The sequence below is a fragment of the Delphinapterus leucas genome, chromosome 2 (genome assembly GCF_059928025.1).
Source record: "Delphinapterus leucas isolate spDelLeu-1000000601 "Yukka" chromosome 2, BTC_Dleu_Yukka2, whole genome shotgun sequence".
Taxonomy (NCBI): Eukaryota; Metazoa; Chordata; class Mammalia; order Artiodactyla; family Monodontidae; genus Delphinapterus; species Delphinapterus leucas.
Window position 1 is genome coordinate 39,526,078 of NC_143130.1, and position 14,221 is coordinate 39,540,298.

General features: G+C 53.3%; 1 protein-coding gene across 1 annotated transcript in view; it reads right to left on the minus strand.

The window, feature by feature from the left end:
* Positions 1–14,221, minus strand: part of PDE8A (phosphodiesterase 8A) — a 145,601-nt gene that overhangs the window by 102,283 nt on the left and 29,097 nt on the right. The window lies entirely within an intron of this gene.

Genomic DNA, 14,221 nt, shown 5'->3' on the forward strand with positions numbered 1-14,221 from the left:
CAACTGCGGCGGTGGGGAGGGGGCGGTGGGGCGGGCAGCGCACCGCGGCCACCCCTCCGAACATGCCCTTCCTGAAGCGGGAGCCGCTGGCCTCCTCCCTCACATCGCCGCGCTCGCCTCTGCCGCGCCGCGCTTCCGGGGAATTTAGGGGGAGGAGATCTGAGCTCTCCCGACCCGAGAGCAGGCGAGTCCCCCGAGAGAGGTGAGCTCCCTGCTGCGCCCGCTCACGGCCCGGTCCCGCTCCGCGGCGCTTTAGCAGCCAACTCTCGAGGCTCAGGCACCCACACCACTCCGCCTACCGCCCCGCGAATAAATGGTCCTGGTCCCAGGGCTGGTGGCGGAGAAAGCTAGCCTAGATCTCTCGCCGTTGAGGGGTAGGGGCCGGAGGAAGCCGGTCGGGGCGGCAAGGCAGCGTCCGCCCGGGTAGGGAAGGAGAGACCTCGGCTCCAGTCGGATCTGAAGCCGTGCCATCGAGAAGCGCTGAAGCAGCGGCGCTCACCCGGGAGCAACGGGCGGAGCGGCTCCGGCTCCCTTTGCCGGGCCGGGTCTTCCCGGCAGCACGCCGCGCCCAGCCCCCAGCTGTGACCTCCTGCGGGTGCTGGCGTCAATGCAAAGCAGCTGGGGCGCCCGCCGCCTCCTCCCGGGCCCCTCCCGCCACTGAGCAGGCGCGGCCACGACGGAAGGGGCGCGCTACCCGGCTGCGGGGAGAAAGACTTGCCCAAGGCCACGCACAGCCACCCCGGGGGGTGGGCTCTGATCTCGGGCCTGCGGCCACCAAAACCCAGACCAATGGGTTCGAAAACCGGCTCCGGCTCCATAACTTAGCAGCTGCATGACTAATAGATAAGTAGAGATAACGGTCACTATCTCGGAGCCATTAAAAGAGGCCGGTGGAAGGACCTCTGTTTCGGGTGGTCCCAGGCAGGTGGGGTCCGGGCGTCATTGTCGGGGGCCGCAGTCCTTGTGCGTTCCCTCTGGCGCCAAGACCTGGAGCAGCATGCCCACCTACACAGGCGACCGGGAGGCTGTGATGCTGAGATGCTAAGAAGCTACATTTAGGGGCAAGCTGGGGACGCCGTCCTACTCTCCTCTTAACCAAAGGACGGGGCGCCCAAGGCCCCAAAGGCTCCTTGCTTGCGGGAGCAGAACCAGGCGTCCGCCGTGCCGGGCGAGGCCTGTGATGACGCGAGACACGTTGGCAGAACTACACCCCACACATATCGCCAGCGGCTCGCTGTGTGACTTTGAGCGAATCACTTAGCCTCTCTGTGCCTGGGTCTCCTCCCACGATCAGCTAGAGGGTGGCACTCCTGGGCGTCCATCAAGGACCCCGGAGCAGCCCACCTCGGACCCACCCTTTCTCCCGCCCTCCCTGCGGCTCCCGGTCAGCCGAGACCCCGGCGCGACGGGTCCCTTTCCTCTCCCGCCCTCCACACCTTTCCTAGCGCGGCCCTGACACGACCCTGAGGTGCCAGGGCTCCCGCCTCCAGCCCGGATACTGTAAAGACCCGGACGCGTGCTCCGGGCTGGAGTCCCTGCTGCAGCGCTGAGACTGCCAGACGGGCTCAGGAGGCGGGTTCCCTGCGGCGGCTCGGGCTTCAAGACAAGCCTGAGATCCACAGCCCTGGCGCCCCTCGAGCCGGGATATTCCGGGCCGGAGGTGTGCACCGGGCAGTTTCCCGAGGGCGGCAGAGCTCAAAGGCCGGGTAACCCGAGGGCAGTTTTGTGCTATTGGCACTCTTTACTAGCCGAGCGGGCCCAAACCACTGGCACCTGACTTACACTAGCAATAATCTTATGTGTGCCTCCCTGCCTTATAAAAGTACCAGCGGCTCAAAGAAGATGTCTTGAAAGACACAGAAAAAGAATTTTACCATCAATTGTAGTGTTTTCTGCCTCTGTTTTGCTGGGTTTTGAACGTAATTTTTCCAGGCAGAATTTGCAATCTTCTAAATAAAGAGTAATTGGTGAAGAAAACGCTTTGAACCGTGAGAGTGCTTGAAAGTCTATCTCACGCCCTCTGTCCTCCCCTCCCCGCCTCACTGAGAAGCCGGGCCTTGATGACTCCCGGCACTGACCTTGCCTCCTCCAGGGGCTTCAGGCTGCCCTCTGGGCTCCCCTTCGCAGGCAGGACCTCGGTGTCCTGGGCTCACCTTGGAAATCCTTGAGCCCTGCTCTAATTCGGGGTGGGGACCCTTATCCCCAGCCCCGCCTCGCTGGCCTCCTGTGCTGCCCTTTGCTGTCCTGAGCTGGACTCTTGCCCTCTCTGTTGCCAGAGACCTGTTGGATAGCAGCGTTAACTGATTTCCAGCTCTGCAATCTGGAGACTCTAGACTTAGAAAGCTAAGGCTAAGAACAAAGCAGGAGCAGACAGCAACGGTAGGAGTCCTCTGCCCACTTCTGGGGTCACAAGGAACAACCACCCACTCACTTTCATCCATACTCTGGAACTCAGCCTGGGACACTCCAGGAAGTCACAGTCTCTCCCCGCCACCCCCCATCTCAGCTTCAACTGCCTAACATCAGTTCCACCCCACCCCTCCTTCCCTGGCCATAATCTGCACCTTGAGGTCCCTGAACACTTCTCTACCCAGTTTCCCCAGACCTCAGCGACAGGGGACACAAAAGGGCTCACAATGACAGAACTAACCCAAACCTCACTGGCATGGGCCACCCACTGGCTCACCCAGGACTCCTGATCCCCTGTGAAGAATCCCAGCCCGTGGGGTATGTAGGGGGCTCACGAACAATCCCACTCCTGCTGCAGGAGAGGCACCCCCAGCCATGTGGGTACCCGGAAGTTCCATGGCACGCAGGAGAACATACTGCTCCACCACCCCCAATCCATTCCCCCAAGCAGAGGTGCTTGACGCCCATCAGGCTCAGAATTGTAGTTGAAGGTCAACTTCAGTTTGGTTTTTTCTTAAGATTTTTTTTTTTTAATGTGGACCATTTTTAAAGTCTTTATTGAATTTGTTACAATATTGCTTCTGTTTTGTGCTTTGGCTCCTTGGCCCGAGGCCAGTGGGATCCCAGCTCCCCAACCAGGGATCCAACTGGCACCCCACCCCACCCCACCCCCATAGCCCTGCACTGGAAGGCGAAGTCTCAACCACTGGATCGCCAGGGAAGTCCCCTCGAGCAGTTCTTACTCTGAGGTCTCAGGCATGAGGTCAGTGGGGCCGGGAAAGAAGTCACCCAAGGGACAGAGGCCAGCCTGGGCCCCCACCCACCCACTAGCACAGGCCATTCCCAGGAGACTCCTCAGTCCTCATGGCCGCTTCACCAGTTCATGAGAGACATGAAGGTGCAGGGTCCCACACAGCTTTATTCTATCTAGAACCAAAACCGACTCTGATTCCACACCTCTTACACCTAAGCTGACCCTTTTTACAACCAATGCTCCCTCCTGGCTTTATTTCCTCCTCCACCTAGGAGTCAGCCTTCAAAGACTGCTACTGGCACTCAGTTTTCTACTCCTCTCCTTGCCTTCCCCGTTGAACTGGACTTGAAGCAGCCACAAGTGGGAGAGATCCTGCACCCTGAGGTGTGAACCCCAACCCTGCCATACATCCTCTCTCCAAGCTGCTTTCCTCTACTGTAAATCTAGGATTAAGGATATCTACCTCTCAGGGATTAAATGGGCTAACTGACTTCAGGTGCCTAGAATAATTACTGAGCGCCTGCATCTTAGCTCGCCACCTTCTCCTGGGTCCTTTCCACACCACCTTCCTCCAGGCCTCCCCACAGACTGCCAGCAACTGCTTGAGGAAATGAAATGACCCCGAGGTTCACTACCCCTACAAATCTGTGGCATCAGACTTCACCAGGTTCATTTCTCTAGCTTTCAAAATTTTGTACAATGTAATTTTTTAATGTCTTTATTGGAGTATAATTGCTTTACAATGTTGGTTAGTTTTTGCTGTATAACAAAGTGAATCAGCTATATGTATACATATATCCCCACATCCCCTCCCTCTTGCGTCTCCCTCCCACCCTCCCTATCCCACCCCTCTAAGTGATCACAAAGCACCGAGCTGATCTCCCCATTCGATGCAGCTGCTTCCCACTAGCTATCTATTTTACATTCCGTAGTGTATATATGTCAATTCTATTCTCTCACTTCGTCCCAGCTTACCCTTTCCCCTCCCCGTGTCCTCAAGTCCATTCTCTACGTCTGCGTCTTTATTCCTGTCCTGCCCTAGGTTTCTACAATGTAATTTTTAAATTGTTTTAAAATTACACATTTTATAATTTACACATTAATACGTGCTAGAAAAATAGTAAAAAAAAAAAATCAAACTTAGCAGAAGTATATAAAGTGTGCAGAGGCAAAGGAGAGTCTCTCTTCCTTCCCCACTCCCTTCCTTCCGTAGAGGTAACTACTGTTAACAGTTTGGACCATATGCTTCCAGACCTGTTTCTATGTTAAATATTACATACACACACACACACACACACACACAGCTATTAGGATATCACAAACAGGGCTGCCGTGAACATCCTTGAATGTATCTTTTTCTGTAAGGTGGACTCCTAAAAGTTGAATTGCTTGGTGAAAAAGTTATGTACCCCTCAGCCCACCCCAGCTCCAGAAGGGATGAGGGGAAATGAAAACATAGAGCCTGGCTGAGCTGAGGGACTGAGAAGGGGGAGCTCTTTGGACATGCCCTCTGCTCCTGGATAAGGGGGATCCAGCCACCCCCAGATGCAAGGCCTCTGTTGATCATCCTCTCCAGGCCCCTGGCCTCCTTATCTTTATTTCTGTCTGTACTCCTGAGCCTTTAGTAAAGTGTTTGAATGTTCCAGCCTTTCTCAGATAAGGGAGGGACTGGATGATCCGCCCCTAGGCCAGAACTGTAAGGAGGGAGCAGCACTTCCTATAGGTGAGAACAGTAGAGAGAAGCCCCCAGATGCTGTCCTCTCACTCCAGAATTCAGACGTACACCTGCATTTCTCTCGTCTATTTGGCTCCAGACCTTGGTACTCGTGGTTCTCCTGGAGCTCAGGACTGACAACCTAATGTGGACCCCCTTCCTCAAAACGACCTTATTAGCTCCGGCCGTCTCAGACTCCTCCACTCCCAACAAGGAGCTCTGCCCCCAGTGCCAGCTCCCTGGCTCCATCCACATTTTCCCACCACACCAGGGGGTCATATCCTCTCCCACCTACTGGAGAAAGTCCCAAATTCCTAACATTGCTGTATTTGGTTGTAAAGGTCAGAGACCAGCTCCACTAGTTCAGCCAGGGTAGGTACTTACTGCTTCATTTCCCAAGAATACCGGAAGGGAAGAATACAGGGACCAGATGCCACTAGGACCGTCTCGCAGTCCGGACACCTCAGCTCTCTTCATGTCGCACTGGATCCCACAAATTCTGTGGCCGGTTCTGCCTTCCTCCTCTGAAAAGTGCACTGTCCGGGTGTGTGCAGGGGGAGACAAGCATGGGGCAGTGCGGGGGAGGAATTTGGTACCTTGGGGGAAAATCACAGGGTCTGCCCTGCAGGTCATGTTGTTATTTAATAACAACAGTCCATGCCTCCCTCTACCCTGGACCCAGTGCCTCAGCCCTGGCTCCGTCCCTGGCCTCACTCCACCTCCCGGGTAGGTGGGACTGGCCTCAGGCTTCCTCAGGAATGGCCTTCTCAAGAAGCAGGTCACAGGGGGTCAAGTGACAAGCCAAGGTCACACAGCTGGATGGGGCACAGCCAGGACCCATGAAGTCCTCCAGCTCTTGTTCTTTCCCTGGGGGCTCATCCCAACCCACCCAGCCTCCCAACCGCCCAGCCTGTGGCTCTCAGCCAAATTCCACCTGAAAAGAGCAGTTGGTTTCTGGGGGGCCAGGATCGCTGTTGACTGCCCCTCCTTCAGGGCAGGAGCAGGGGAGCAACACAGGGTCTCCTGGCCTGGAGGAGGAGAGCAGTGTGTCCAGACAGCCCTGAGATGGGACCTGTGACAGCGATGACACCGGCCAGCCTGTGTGACAAGCACTTCACGTGTGTGAGCTCACGTATTCCTCAAAACGGCCCCATGAAGTGGTTACTATTGCTCCTCCCACTCCCCTACCCCTGCCCCCATTTTACAGACGAAGACACTGAGGTTTTTTAGAACGAGAGCTGATGCAGGTCTTTAATAACCCAATACCCACCCTTTACAAAGGCTCTTAAAAACAGAAGATGCTTCTTTAATACAATGAAGCATATTTATTTCCAGCTAAGAGCTTTCAAGATATTTAATAGTGAAGCACTAGAACACTCCCCAGGGCTGGGACTCAGCGGGTCTACTCTAAAGAGTGCCCCAAGACCAAGAAGCACTTGACTAGAGCATAATTAATGGATTCAGAAATAAAACGAAAGGCAACAACCAGCGCTGCTATTAGCCAATGTTATCTAGATGGTCTGAGAAGTGCAATGAGACGTGGCTTAGAAATTAGAGCACAGATATTGGAACTGGAGATAAAATTGATCATTAATGGCAAGTAATGTAGCTTTATATTCAGGATACTCAGAAATCAATTCCAGAGTTATCAACAGGAAAGGTTTCCCTACAGTGACCAGATTAAAAGTAAAAAGTAGTACTCTAGACTATCAATGGCCCAATAGAAAATATAATGACAAAAATCACACTAAGTGCCGGGTTCTGGCTCGGCCCTTATGTGGAGCCCATGTTTCCCCAGACCTCACCTTGGTCACCATGGTGGTAATGACCCACATTTTGCTGGCTCTTTCCCCCTCTACTAAGGCAGGCCTCCAGCCTCCTGCAACGTTTCAGCCAGTTACTTCTGGGAGTGTCTGAGGGGGGTTCTGGGGTGAGGCAGTGAGATCACCCCCCACTCTCTCTTTTGCTGGCACCCCACACCATGTTAACAGCTGGGCCCTGGCACTGACTCCTGAGGCTGTGAAAGCTGAGGCCCTGGAGTCCTCAGGGTGCTGAAGCTCCTCTGGGCTCCAGGCACAAGTCGGGGAAAAGACACACTTACAGGGTCACCAGCCGTGTCTCAGGTTGCCCAAGGCTCTCCTCTCCAGGTTTTAACACTGAAAGTCCTGCACCCTGGGAAACCCTCAGTCCCAGGCAAACCAGGCCGACTGGTCACCCTACACCTTCATACACTCGCATGTGCGCACACACACTCGCGCACACACACAGTGTCTCACTTTGTCTCCTAGGCCCTGAAGGCATGCTGTTTGCGCCCTGTGTCTGGCAGAGTTTATATCTGGGCAAAGAGCCCTTCCAGCGTCAGTTCACAGATTTTCTACTGGGGACTCAGACTCACGCCCACCCCTGGGTAGAGCAGGGAGACCCCAGAGCCCTGCGGCTTCCCCGTTCTCCTCCCTCCCCTGACGCACATGCTCCTTCCCACCCCTTCCATCCACCTGCCACAGCTTTGGTTAAACCTGGAATTTGCACTACAAAGAAGCATCCCAGTCCAAATATCCCCAAAGCCCAGTGAGGTTGATGTTGTCATCTTTTCCCTATTAGAGAGAACATGGAGGCTCGGGGAGGTTAAGTAACTTGTCCTAGGTCACACAGAGAGCAGACGGCAGAACCTGGGTGCACACTGTGCCCTAACTGACGCCAAAGCCCAACCTGTCTCTACTTCCATGAAAATAAGTTTTGGCGATAGTAAGTTACACATGGGAAACTGAGGAGCCAAACATCACTGATGCTTGAGAAGCAGAAAGTGAAATATGATACACCCTAGAGCGACTGTGGGCTGCTTCATTCCCAGGATAAACGGGAGGCAAAATGCAAAGCAGCACACTGTTTACCAAAAGTATTTGGGGCTTTTTAAATGTCAGCCGCAATGATCATGAATCACTCCTCTTAAAGCTCTTAATCCAAAGTAACCCTCCTTTTTCCTCTGGCCTCTCTCCTGATTCATCAAGTTGCTTCTGATGGCCTGAATCACCCGCCCCGAGTTCTGGGTCTCAGGCCTCCCACGTCCCATGGGAAAACTGTCATTCTCTTCTCTCTGGAGGGGTGTCCTGTATAAGTGTGCCCAAGTCTGCATGCAGGGGAGAGAAGACTTTGGAGGGGAAAGACTCCAGCCTAAGAAGCAGTGCAGCTGGAAAAAGTCACAGTAGCAGGCTGGGCCTCATAACAACCGGGGTCCCAGATTCATCCCTTCACGTACAGACTCTGTTGAGCGTCTAGCATGTGTAGGCACTGGGCTGGATACTGACGATACAGTGATGGCCAAATAGCCCCTGCCTATCAATGTAGCTCACAATCTGGGGTGGAAGGCAGGCTCCTTCATTCAGCTCCATCAGAGTATAATTATAAGCTGATGAATGCCGTGACGTCCAAGGAGCTCTGACTGTGTAGCACAGCGGGAAATGACTTAACCTTGAACAGAGGAGAGTGAGCACCAGGATGTTTTCCCTGAGCTGAAATATGAATGGATAGCTGTTTTTCCTGCCCAGCACCCATTCATCCTTATAGCTACCTAATTTTCCTCTGGGAAACCACAGTCACGCCTAGTATCAACTCAAATTATTTGGGTGGAATGTTTAGTATGTACCACATCCCCAGCCACAGAAATTGATTTCGAGATAGGCACGTGATCCAATCCAGAGTTAATGTGTGCTGATGTTATTGCTTGAATCCCTGATCAAGCCATACCTGAAGTCAGAATTATGCTGGGACTTTTCGGCTTTAACAACTTCTGCTTTTGATTAAGCCCTTTGGGTCTAAATTTTGGTCTCTTGCAACTAAAAATGTCCTATCTGGGCTACAAAGTAATAACATTAAAAAGTATATAGGAAGGAACATTCCAGGCAGAGGTAAGAGAAAGCACAGAGTACAAAGGCCCTGAAGTGAGAGGCAGGAGCAGGGTAGGTTCAGGAACCAGCCCCTTCTAAGCTGTTGGCCACTTTTCTGAAGCTCCTTACGATCATTTCCTTTTGAGCCTTCACAAGAACTCTGAGATGAGTATTACCATTCCTATTTTATAGATGAGAAAACTAAAACTCACACAGGGGAGGTGACCTGCTCCAGGTCACAGAATAAGGACACCAACCCAGGCCTCTCTGACTCTGAGATCCATGCTGTTGACCTTCATCTCACGTGTTTCTGTCCCACATATGATCTAACAGGACAACCGTCCCTTCTTTTCCATCCCACTCCTCTGACCAGCTGGGTTCTAGTTGGGTTCAGCCCATGGAGGCACAGAAGAGGTTAGAATGCAGGAGGAAGGGAAAAGCCAGTCTGGCTCTGGCAGCATCACGGCAGTGGCTGCAGCTGGGTTGGTGGCAACAGTAGCTGGCGGTGTGCAGAGGGGCGGCACCTCTAGCAGCTCAGCGGCAAGGCGTGTGTCCTTCTGGGGCCTGGCAGCTTCCTGATCCCTTTGGAAACACCCTTGTCATGCTTCTGTGTCTCCAGCTCTTCCAACACCTTTTAGCCAATTCCTCTCATCAGCACTGCTTTGCCTGAGATATCTCGAGTGGTTTGTATTTTGCTGGCTGGCCATGGATTGATGTAATCATTGATGGGGTGACTGTTACGAACAGTCTCACTGGCAGAAGGTGTTACTGCCAGCTGCTGCCGGGGTAGTCCGCTGGGCTCAACAAACAGCGGATAAGGCAGGGATGGCAGGGATGGGGTCTGATCTTGCTCTGCCTGCCTTCAGGGCTTTTAACTACCGAGCCATAGCAACTTCTCATTAAGGCAGGGAAGCCTGTCTGCCTCCTACTGAGCCAGACTTTAAGGGCTTGAGTTAACTCTGGAGAATTATGTCCCAGGCTGCCCATGGACTTAAGGTGACTCTAGAGAGAAAAGTTTTCAGAGAGAATCAGATTTTTAGTTCCGGACTCGAGATCACCTAGGCCAGGACCAACAGGTTGTGATGAAACAGCCTGCCCAAGAGTCAGAACTGCATTCACCCCTGACTGCCACCAGCTCCTGTGTGACTTGACTTGAGAAAGTCCCCCTCCCCCTCCAGTCCCCACCTATGAAAGGAGGAGCTGAGCCATGGCAGACACGGTGTGTTTCCTCCCCAACACACCGTGAAGGGCCTGGGGAGCCGTTCTCCTTTCACCTGCTTCCCAGGCCCTTCCCAGCCCATGGGGTGATGCTTGATGGGTTCCAGCCAATCACAGTCACTCCTTTCCCCGTGTCAGGGATTGGTTTAGTCATGAGCTCGCGACACACCCCTGGTCAATGGGATGTAGGGGGTCTCTGGGGGATGGTGCGGAGAGGGGTTTCTGGGAAGGTTTTCCTCACTCTGAAAATAGAGACACGAGAGAGACATCTGACTACTTTCTGCCTACAGAATGGGTGGGCACGAAAGGGATGCCTGGTGCTGTTTCAGCAACCTGACCACCGTGAGGGAGAGCTGCCAACACCTGAGGGTGGCAGAGTGGAAAGATGGACAGAACCTGTGTCCTCGCTATCCTGAGTGTAATTCCATAACCGCCCAACATCTGAACTCCTTGTTAGGTGGTGTAAAACAGTTTCGTTGTGTAAGCTATTTTTAGTTGGGCCTTCTGTTATCTGCAGCCCAAAGCCTTCTACCTGACATATGAGGCCACCAGATGAACTTCCCTGTCCTTTTTAGATCTAACATTTCGTGATCCAGCTTCTCTTTTCAAAGAAGGAGGCAGGCTTGGCAAGAGGGGACTTGTCCAAGGCCACACCATGCGTGTGGTGGAGCCAGGACCCCAAGCTGCTGCATTCTCTCCCACCATATACCCCTTTACCCCTTTGCGTGAGCCCTTTACGCAGTGATGGACATCACTTCTTCTTTCTAAGAAATGCTTCATTTATCACTCACAACTTCTCTGAGTTGAAGGGGAGTATGGGGTTGGATAAAGATGACCCTAGAGGACTTCCCTGGTGGCGCAGTGGTTAAGAATCCGACTGCCAATGTAGGGGACACGGGTTCGAGCCCTGGTCCGGGAAGATCCCACATGCCGCGGAACAACTAAGCCCCTGTGCCACAACTACCGAAACCTGCGTGCCTAGAGCCCGTGCTCTGCAACAAGAGAAGCCACCGCAATAAGAAGCCCGCGTACCGCAACAAAGAGTTGCCCCCACTCGCTGCAACTACAGAAAGCCCACGCGCAGCAACGAAGACCCAGCGCAGCCAAAAATAAATACATAATACATAAATTTATTAAAACGAAAAAAGACGACCCTATATAATTTCCCACCCTGCAGCCTGTCCCTCTGCATGGGTGGGGTCTGACTCTTTCCCAGCACATAATTAGTAAGCTCGGCAGTGATGGTGCTGCCAGCGTCCATGGGCCACCCAACTACCGTGCTCCCAGCTGCAGCTGATCCAGAAGATCACAGAGGGTGAGCTCAAAGAGGCTCCTCTTCCTTCTGAAATGTGAAAACTTGCCAGTCCCACATGAAGGCTACAGAGAGCTCAGAGAATCCTGATTTCTGGCCTCCCTTTGGTAGGAGACCAGACTTGTGTAAATTTAGTGTTCTCCTGGCCCACGGTGGCAGCTTGTGAGATCCTCCTGGTTGCTGGCCACCCAAGGGATAGAACCTGGGCATCTCTGCCGGAATCAGCCCCATCCCAAAGGGAAGCAGGGAATCTCAGCCAGGAGAGGAAGGAGAAGGATTCCATCCCTCCACAGAGACTCAGCCACAGAGCTAGCTGGAGAATCAGGCAGAACCAAAGTCGTGTCACTGCAGCAAGGATTTTTCTTTAGTATTTTTACCTAACTATGACTATTTAGGCTGGTAAAAGCCAGGTTTTCTCTCCCCTCACAGTGCTTATTCTTAGACCCTGGACAACCAGGTCAGATTTGTGAGGTCTGGAGTGACAGTCACAGAGGATGCCTGCAGCCCAGGAGCCCACCTTTCCCTCTTCAAGGCTGATGGTCTAAACTTACTCTCTGGTATCAGTCAAGGACTTTAGTTTGCAAGTCACAGAATCCAACACTGGCTGTTTTAAGCAAAAAAACAAAGGACTTTTGGGGAAGGGCTATCAGGATGCTTTGGGCTGTAAGCAGCACAATAACAACAGGACTTCTTATGTCACATGACAAGAAGTCAGGCAACAGGTGCTCCAGGACTGGTTCAGCGGTTGTGCGGTCACGTGGTCCCAAACCCCAACAGAGCCTGACGAGCCCCACCTCCTGGTACTTGCACCCTTGTGTAGCCCCTGCCCTGTTAAATAGTGCTGTGAGGACTTTCCTGGTGGTCTGGAGGTTAAGACTCTGGGCTTCCACTACAGGGGGCACGGGTTCCGTCTCTGGTTGGTGAACTAGGATCCTGCATGCTGCACGGTGCGGCAAAAAAAAAAAAACAAAAAACTAAAAAATAGCACAGGCCTGTGTGGCCTGTAGGACACTGCAGAAATGACAGCATGTGACTTCAAGGCTGGCTACATGGTAAAAGTCACTGTGGTTTCCACCTCATTCTGTCCCTTGGATCACTTGCTCTGGAGGAAGCCAGCTGCCGTGGGGTGAAGACACTCAGGCAGCTGTAGGAGAGGCCCATGTAGAGAGGAACTGAGGCCTCTTACCAACAGCCTCGTGGGTGAGCCATCTTAGAAGTGGATCCTCCGGCCCCAATTAGGCCTTCAACGGTCTGCAGCCCCGACCAACAGTTTGACCACAACCTTGTGAGAGAACCGGACCGGAGCCACCGGCTTAGCCACAGCAAGCTAGGCCTTGGACTGAGTTTTTGCACATCACCCTCACCACGTGCATGCAGTAGGCATTATTATTTTCCTCATGCTGCAGAGCAGGAAACAGCACAACCAGGAGGTGGCTGAGATAGCATAAGAGAAAGCCCTCCCTTTAGGGGTCAGGCTGGGAGAGCTGCCCCATCTCCTGCTTAACTGTAGCGCTTCAGGGACCCCCTGTTCTAGGCCACGTGCCCTGGGTGTCTTGGACCCCAGTTATTCCTCCAGTATAGGGCTCTGCTAGTACCTCCCAAACTGCCTAGCTTTCTGGTGGGACCAGTGGGAAATCTTTACTCCCAGGTTCGCTGAATCCATGTCTGCATTTACCCCTGCCTTGTGCATCCCCGAGCTGACAGCTCACCCTCAGCTTTATCCACAAACCCAGACAGTTCCCGGGTTGCACAGGTGCTCCTGAAGGCAGTACGTCCAGGAACAGCGATGCTTTGTTAGAAACAAGGCCACCTGAGGCATGATGCAGCACCCCCAGGAGTAGATTCCATCCCAAGGTGGCCCTCAGGGAGGTCCCTGCAACAGCAAGTCCCATACAGGGCTGCTGCCAGCGACATTGTCTGGTGCCAGGTCTCTCCTGGGGGTTTAGGCTTATGCAACTCTTTCTAGGATTTAATATCCTTTTTCTTTTTGGTCTCTATGTTCGTTACTATGCCTGTGTCTGAATGAGTTTTGTGCAACTCCTATGTAATGGGTAAGAAGTAGCTAAACAGCCGGGAGCGGTAGGGTCGGAGCGGGACAGTGGGTCAGGCTGTCACCATTCATTGGAGAACCACTGGCTTTCAAGTTGCTTCTTAGGAAGGGAACAATTTTGTCAAAGGATAAACGCGCAGGAAGCCCTGAAGCCTTTGGCGAGAAGGGACTAGAAACCTGACCCCTCATCAGTCCCTCACTCCCAGGGGCAGCCCCCGAGGCAGCTCTGGGGAGAACAGTGAGGCTTTCAGGACTGCCCACCAAGCCCCCACCCCCTGCACAGCTGGCAGCGCAACAAACCAGCATCTGTCAAGGCTTTAGTCCTGTTTCCCTACCATTAGGATGAGGTGCAGCTTCATGTGCCAGAGAAGCCTAAGTAACAGCAGCCTATACAGCACAGACGTTGATTTTTCTCACTGGTCAACAAAGCCCAAAGGGAGTAATCAGAGATGCAGGCTCAGGTGATCCAGACTCAGGACCATCTGAGCGGCCGGAACTCACTGTGCAGGCACCGGTCTAGCAGCCCAGCCTTCTCGATCCCCAGCACGTGGCTGCGCCTCATGGTTCCAGGCCGCTTTCTCTCACGTTCACATGCTCGCCAGAAGGAGGTGACTGACTCCCCCGGTTTGCCCAGGACAGAGGGATGGCCCAGGACGTGGCACTTTCCGTGCTAAAACCAGGAGAGTCTCAGGCAAACCAGGACGAGTGGGTCACCCTAGACGAAGGGCATGGACCTTCCCTTCAGGACACTTTGTGGAAGTCATACAACATGTTTCTTCTATCTCACTGGCCAAAACTTAATCACGTGGCCCCGTTTAGCTGCACGGGAGGCCGGGAAATGGCGATTTTATTCTGGTGGCCATATATTCAGTTAAACACT